This window comes from Actinia tenebrosa, unplaced genomic scaffold (genome assembly GCF_029948245.1).
Source record: "Actinia tenebrosa isolate PJP-AT-01 unplaced genomic scaffold, QUT_ActTen_1.0 PGA_scaffold3__52_contigs__length_22856419, whole genome shotgun sequence".
Lineage (NCBI taxonomy): Eukaryota > Metazoa > Cnidaria > Anthozoa > Actiniaria > Actiniidae > Actinia > Actinia tenebrosa.
Genome location: NW_028292580.1, coordinates 6549170 through 6556480, shown reverse-complemented (window position 1 = coordinate 6556480; position 7311 = coordinate 6549170).

Below are 7311 nucleotides of genomic sequence, written 5' to 3'. Positions count from 1 at the left end.
TCTAAGATATCCACAAAGAAGTCGTCGTCTTTCACTCCTATGCCCGTCCAGGTGCGGTTATTCACGTAGGTGGGGCATAATAGCACTATGTAGTCGAAGCGGTATCTAAAGGGTCCTAATAGCTGCTCTACCACGAACTGCGTTTTGCCGCAGCCGGTGGGTCCTACGATCAGAGCGTTACAAGGAATATGGTTCGGATCCATTATATATACGATGGACCCAGTGGACGCAGTAAGAAGGATTGCCACCGACGCAAAAGATAAAAGAGACACCATAGAAATGCAAAGGGAGGAGATCGATCGGTTAAAAGAGCGCGTGCAGGAATTGTACGATGAAATGTGCGGCCTGAAGCGCGCGGAAAGGTTTGGTGCGCTTTTGACGATGGCAACGTGGGCTAAGGAGTCCGTTAAGGACTTCATGCGATATCCCCCGTAGAATGTTAACAATAAGGTTAAATCTTTGTTAAGGATGCCCGGAAACTATTTCAAAGAGTGTCTCAGAATGTTGACGTTTAGGTTAAATCTTTGTTAAGGATGCCTGGAAACTATTCCAAAGAGTGTCTTAGCTTTACTATTTTGAATCCTGCAAGCGCCCTTTAAAGGGGGTCCTTATTTTTATTTATTATTATTAAATATCCTTAATTATTCTTAATAATAATAAATAAAAATAAGAATGGGATTTGAGACTCTTTGCGCAAACCCTACTTTACTATTTTAAGCCGCCTACTAACCATTACGGGCTTTCCAGGCATCCTTAACAAAGATTTAACCTTATTGTCAACATTCTGAGACACTCTTTGAAATAGTTTCTGGCTGTTAAGGACTTCATGCGGTATCCCTTATAGTGGTTATTAAATCCTTATTATATATGGAGTGTGAGCGGTGTAACAAGGAGTTCAGCAGCAAGCAAATGTTAAAATACCACCTGGAAAAGAAGGTATGCGCTAAGAAGGCACGCGAAAGGCGTTGTAAGGAGTGTAATCGACTCTTTAGCAGCGCGCAGATGTTGGATTACCACGTGGATAACCGCGTTTGCCTAAAGAACGTATGTGAGCGCTGTGAGGAGGACAAGAACGACGAATGGCATCGACATCGGTGCCGCGGCAATTACGACCTGCTGAGCGTGGCTTGCGAGGAGCACGGCGACGTTGCTGCACGATGTTGCCCAAAGGAAACCCAAAGGAAGTTAACGCGCCGGAAGAAGGAAATTGACCAGCGCTTTGCGGAGTTTGACTGCGTCGAAGGCGTAAGGTGGGAAGATAGGGAATATTGGGAGGCAACCTGCGAGCGTTGCGGCTGTCAAAGAAGTGATCAGCATATTTGGCAGTGCCTCTACGACGGTCAAGGCGGCTTTAAGGAGTACTTAGATCGCTTTGAGGCCTGGCATGCCGGCAATGAGGCGGCAAGGAAAGCCCGTAGAAGTTAGAAAGGACCTAAGATAGTAAAGTAGGGTTTGTGCAAAGAGTCTCAAATCCCATTCTTATTTTTATTTATTATTATTAAGAATATTCGATAATAATGAATTAAGGATATTTAATAATAATAAATAAAAATAAAGACCCCTTTTAAGGGCGCTTGCATAATCTAATAATAATAAATAAAAATAAGGACCCCTTTTAAAGGTATATGCTAGCGCAGCTGCCTTTCTGGGAGGCATTCTAATTACCCTTTCAATATATGGACTGTATTACTTGCGAACTACCTGCCGACTGCATTACCCCTCGTAAGCCGCCGCGTAAAAAATACACCTGCCTTCATTGCGACAGGGTATTCTGCGAAGGATCCTTTGTGGGGCATTGGTGCTCCGCGGATCCTAAAGCGCAGCGGACTTTAGCAGACGCGCTTAACTACAAAGAGGAGATGGAGTGACTGTTCTTTCAATGTCAAACTTCCATCGGCCATTTACCTTACCATAGCTGCGTAAGTGGGTGAATTCCTCGCCCTGAATTACGTACCGCACGCAATCCGGCGCCCAAAGGGAATATTCCTTGCCTTCTAAGTCTTTGAGGACTAACCGTAAACGGTCGATGTCTTCGAAGACGACGTAATTTTTTATTTCGTATGCTTTACCGTGGGCAAGATCACGCCAATGAATTAAGTTGAGCTTCATTATACCTATGAAATATTTTTAGGTGCGTTTTCAAAGTGTCGTAGGATTTGAACCGCTTTACGCAGCCCTTACAGGGAATACGAATGCCATCCGCGTAATCCATCAGGGCACGGCAGATGATGTCGTAATCGTTGCTAACCATCGTTAGGTAACCATTTACGTCAAGCTGTGAGATTTTCTTAGATTGCTTCGCGGATAAGACGCCGTTTCCTTTTGGGGTTTTCAACTCAATACACAACCCGCGGTATTTCTTATGCGCATTTAGGATTAAGAGGTCGGGTTGACCGGCTTGGTAGCCTTTTCGCCAGCAGGTTATTCGCTTGCTGTCTGAATCTTGAAGCTCGCCAAGACCCGGCGCTATGATGAAATCGGGGTAAAACCTACGTATGTAGTCGACTACCTTCGCGTGTAGGTCGGCTTCATTTTCGATCTTGAATACTAACTTGTTTGGACCGTCGAAGCGCTTGTTCATCGCATATTTACCCGTCTTTCTCAACGCGGGTAGGACTTCTTCGAGGACCCAATCTTGGAATTCTTCTGCCTTTGCCATCTTCGAGGAGAATATCAACTGATACAATCCGGATTCGTTCACATACAGGGAATGTGGGTGTGAATTGGAAGGGAGGCGATTCACCTCCATTCTAAGTTCGCTAAGCCTTACCTTGTATTTATCGCGAACGTGCACCTTAATCGCATCTTTTGGGCGCTCGTAACCCAATGCGGCCGCTACTTCCTTTGCTTTGAAGTACAATTTATCGCCTTGCACGACTTGCAGTTTCGTACCGTTGCTTTCAAATACGCGAAGCATTGTATATTTAAGAAATATTTTAACATTAATATGCAACGCTCTTTAGCTGATTCATTTCTACGCTCAGTTGCGCGTCAGACACGACGAAGACGTAGCAGTTTATCTTATCGCCGTCGCCCGCACTGGCGTTCTTGGTGCGTTTGATCTCCAATGTTATGCCATCCTGCGTATTTACTAGACGGAGGCCTTGACCATGTAGGTCTTCGTCGTTAATGGTGCGCATGTCAATCCATAACGCATACTTATCCTTAAAGAATTCCTCAGGGCTAATTTGGTCGCCAAACTTGCGCATTGCCTCCCTGTACACGTCTGCGGGCTTTATCCCCTGGGAGTAGACCTTGTTTGGAACGCCGTTTATGTTGACCCCCACGTTAGTAATGTTGGGGTTGTGAAAGGCCTCGGAGTCGCGCTTACCAGCCTCATAGGGTTTGGCGAACACCAGCATCAACCCCGTAAGACTTCTTCGGGGGAGGTTAATGCTTTGGTTGATAACCTCATCCGTCTTATCCAAGAAGCTGAACGTCTTATACATCACTACGTGGTCGTATAAGAATGCCTTCCCGGAGCTGTATTCCATGCCAGCGTTACGGGCCAGCTCTTCGCTGTACACCGTTTCGTACTGTAATTCTAGATTAGTAATAGAGTATGGGGTTGTTGTGGTAAGTGCAGTGCTTAGCCCACCAATAATGTTATTAGCATCTGCTAAAGTTACTTCAAACTGTAGCTCGGATAACTGTCTTGGGTAATACGCGCCGTGATTCGTAATCACTTCAAAGTCCAGTGGTATGACATACTTACTACCATAGGCTGTCTTTATTCGCTTTGCGTCTGCCACTGCGGTTTCTCCGCTGCCGTCAGTAGGTTGCGTTTTCGTAGGTGTGCGAACCTTACGTAGAATGACACTACCAATTCCTTGTTCTATCCTTTGCGCGCGGTCAAAGGCCGTCAACCATAAGTCTTTGTACGTGGTATACAGATCGTACCTATTTAAGTCCAGCAAGGATTCCCCGGCGAACTTTACGCGCATCTTAGAAACGATGTTGCGACCCACGTTGTTAACGATAATCCTTTCATCTGTGGGGCTTGACTGCACCGCTAGGTCAAACCTTAGCGCCAGGGTGCCAGGAACCAACACTAGGTTATCTGTTAGGCGGGGCACGCCTACGTACAGCGTTTCCCCTGGCTTTGCGCTACTGGGGGTAAAGGTGACCCGGTGAAAGGTGCGTTCTGCTTTCAGTCCGCCAACCTGCTTAGGTAATACGTTGGGATTTAACTTTGAGCTTATCATATATAATGGAAGTAGAAGGAACGGATTTTGACCCCCTTACCGAAGAAGGCCAAGTCGATATTAACGATGAAGAATACGATGCATGGATTAAGGACGCGGGGGCAAAGCCTTTGCTTTACGACATGGCCTTGATAAGCAAGTATGGCAATAGGTGGAAAAGCTTCAAGGCAGCCTTGAATCGCATGTGGCAATCAAGGAACCGCGGCAGCCCCGTCCCCGAGTACTTGGAACTTCAAAACACAGACGAAGCAGCCGCGCGGGAAACCGTAGAGTGGGCAATGCAAGAGCTAACGCAGCGCTACGACAACTTTGATGCTGACGACGTAAAGCTCACGGAAAAGGGAAACAAAGTCCTCATAAGCGTCCAAGACTTAAGATTTCCCGACAAAGACCGCTGGACAAAACCGCAAAACCTCTTTGATGAGGAGGGCAACGTTAGGGGTGACGTCTTGAGATTAAGAGGCTTTCAGCGTGCTACTAGAAGCCTGTTAGAAAGGCTGCACAACTTAACCGAAAGGACCAACGCGGAAAAACGTGCCGCGGATCTGCAAAGGGAGTTAAGAGAAAAAGATGTAGAATATGCAAAGCAAGGTCAGCTACTTGCCGATGCTGAAAAGAAGTCCGCCCATCAAGATGAAAGAATAAAAGAAATAGGAAATCAGGTGGATCAGGCCCTGCGCGAATTAGACAAAGCACGGGAGGACTTAGGAGAAGCCCAAAGCTCTGGCGCCTCAGTGGAAGCACTGCGGGAAACGTTGGAAGAAAGGGAGGAGGAATACATGAAGCAAAACCAGCGGCTTGCCGACGCACATAGAAGGGAGGTCGAATTCAAAGAGCAAGACATAAGGGATCTGGTAGACCAAAGGAATGAGATTCAACGTGAAAGGAATAAATTACAAAAGGATCTTGATCTCACCCTGCAGGCGTTGGACGTAAAAAGCGAAAACCTGCGGGCTGAAATGTCTGACTCCTTGGTAGAAAGGCGAATGTTAATGTCTGAAATCAATGCAAAAACAGATCAAATTCAACAGAAAGATCAAGCCATCAAAGACTTAGAGTATGAAATAGAACGACAGCGGGGGGTAATCGAAGATCAAGAACGCCCTGAGGAAGAAAAGGAGGCAGCTCAAAAGGAAATAGAAAATCTAGAGGTACGCCTTGCGGAATTGCGGGTGGAAAAGGACAACCTGGAAAAAGAGCTGGGGCTTACCACCAAGGAAAAGGTAAAAAGAGCCCTTTTGAAGTATGGTCTTCCGCTGGCATTTGCGGTTGCTATTTCGAGCGTAGTAGGCGTGATCTTGTCCGCGCTTAAGGCTACGGGCGCGGGCGTAAAGAAATTAGGCAATGGGCTGACGGACTTAGGAAAAAAGATGGCAGCCGGTCTTCCTGGGCTGCTGGGTAGCGTTCTTGGCCTGGCGCTTAGGGCCGGCGGAGAACTGCTAAAGTTTGTGGGGAATAACATTTGGATCTTGGTCGTCGCTATTGGAGTGGTACTCCTGAAGAAGATGAAGGGTTAATTTTATCCTTGTGTATTACTGGTGGCTTATCGTCGTCGGGCGCCCGAGGCGTCCTCGACTGGGGATAAGTAAAGATAGTATTCGCACCGCCTTGATAATGTGGAACTAGCGGCAGCACGCTCATGGTGCTAATGGGCTTATGACTCCAGGCCGCATCTATAGCAGGAGTTCCCACAACATTTATTCGAAGGTAGGCAACGTCATTGGGAAGGACCTGAAGCTTCGCATATTGACAATTGGCTATCATATGAAAAGTTACTGGCGTTAAGTCCTCTCCGCTTTTTGGAGGGGGCTCCGACGAGAAATGGACTGGGTTCCTATTGTTATCTTTTTTCCTGTAAGGCGGTAATGGATGGTCATTCTCATCAACGACCCTAAACCCAGCATTGCATGAATACCCCGTGTTAATGCTAATAGTACACATAATTAATCCCAGGCCCCCGACCTTCACCCACAATCCCGTGTCATACCATTGCTGTTGTAAGTATTCCTTTTCCTCCAAATAATGAAGAAACCAATCTTCCTTTGCGTGTGGATTCATATATTTCAGGGAATAAATTCCCTTCTATAGACTCATTACCGTAAGAGTGCTAATGGTCTTATGATTGTAGATAGTGTCTCTTTGATTTTCTATACCATTTACCGTAACCTTTCCCGTATCATCTACACGCATTTGCAGCTTTACCTTCCCGTGGCAATCGGCAACCATGTGTAAAGTCCAAACCGATAGATTTTCCTCGCTGCTGGGGTTGGGCTCCACGGAGAAATGCGTAGGCTCCCTGTTGTTCGTCTTCGTGCGCATGGGGGGTACCACACCATTGTCATCGCAGAAACGAAATCCTACGTTAGCGTGACTATGTGCACCAATGCAAATACTGCAAAGGATTAACTTCTTTCCTGAGTAGTTCAGATCCACGGACATTCCGGTGACATCAACCCAAGATGCCTGGTTGTATTTTTTCTCGCCTGTGTAAGTCGTATAAACACAATCTACTCCAGCTACGTAGGGGTTGTTCATCGCCATATATAATAGCTCAGACCAACGCCTGCGACTGTTAAGCCGGCTTTTAGTAAGTTATGGTCATATTCCTCAGGTATCGCAGGCAAAACCTTCTTCTTTACGTTCTTTGGTGCGGGCTTTTCTACGTGCTCCTTCTTAGGCTTCTCCACGAAATGGGGAATGTTCCTAAGAGTGTCAGAGTTCACGTCATTCACCCCAAACTTCATGTCCTTGGTAGCTCGCTGCAGCTTATTGTTGTAACCCACGACGGAATTGGCGTTGATAACCAAATTACTTGGCATCAACCAACAACCAGGCGACAAAGCGTAATCCAGTCGCACTTTAGACTGCTGCACTGCAAGTTGATATCTCTGCACCGACTTAGAGATCTCATTCTCAATAACAGCGCTTTCGAAGAGGACAAGGAATACTTGTTGCGTTTCCTGCGACGCACCGGAGGCATCTACGATGGGGCTGCGAGTGCTAACCTGGGCCCCTAGAATGCAGTAAACAAAGGCTTCGATGCTTCGATTAATCCTTGCGAGATTCTTTAGACCAATGCCCTTTGCGGCAAAGAAAGGCGCCCAAG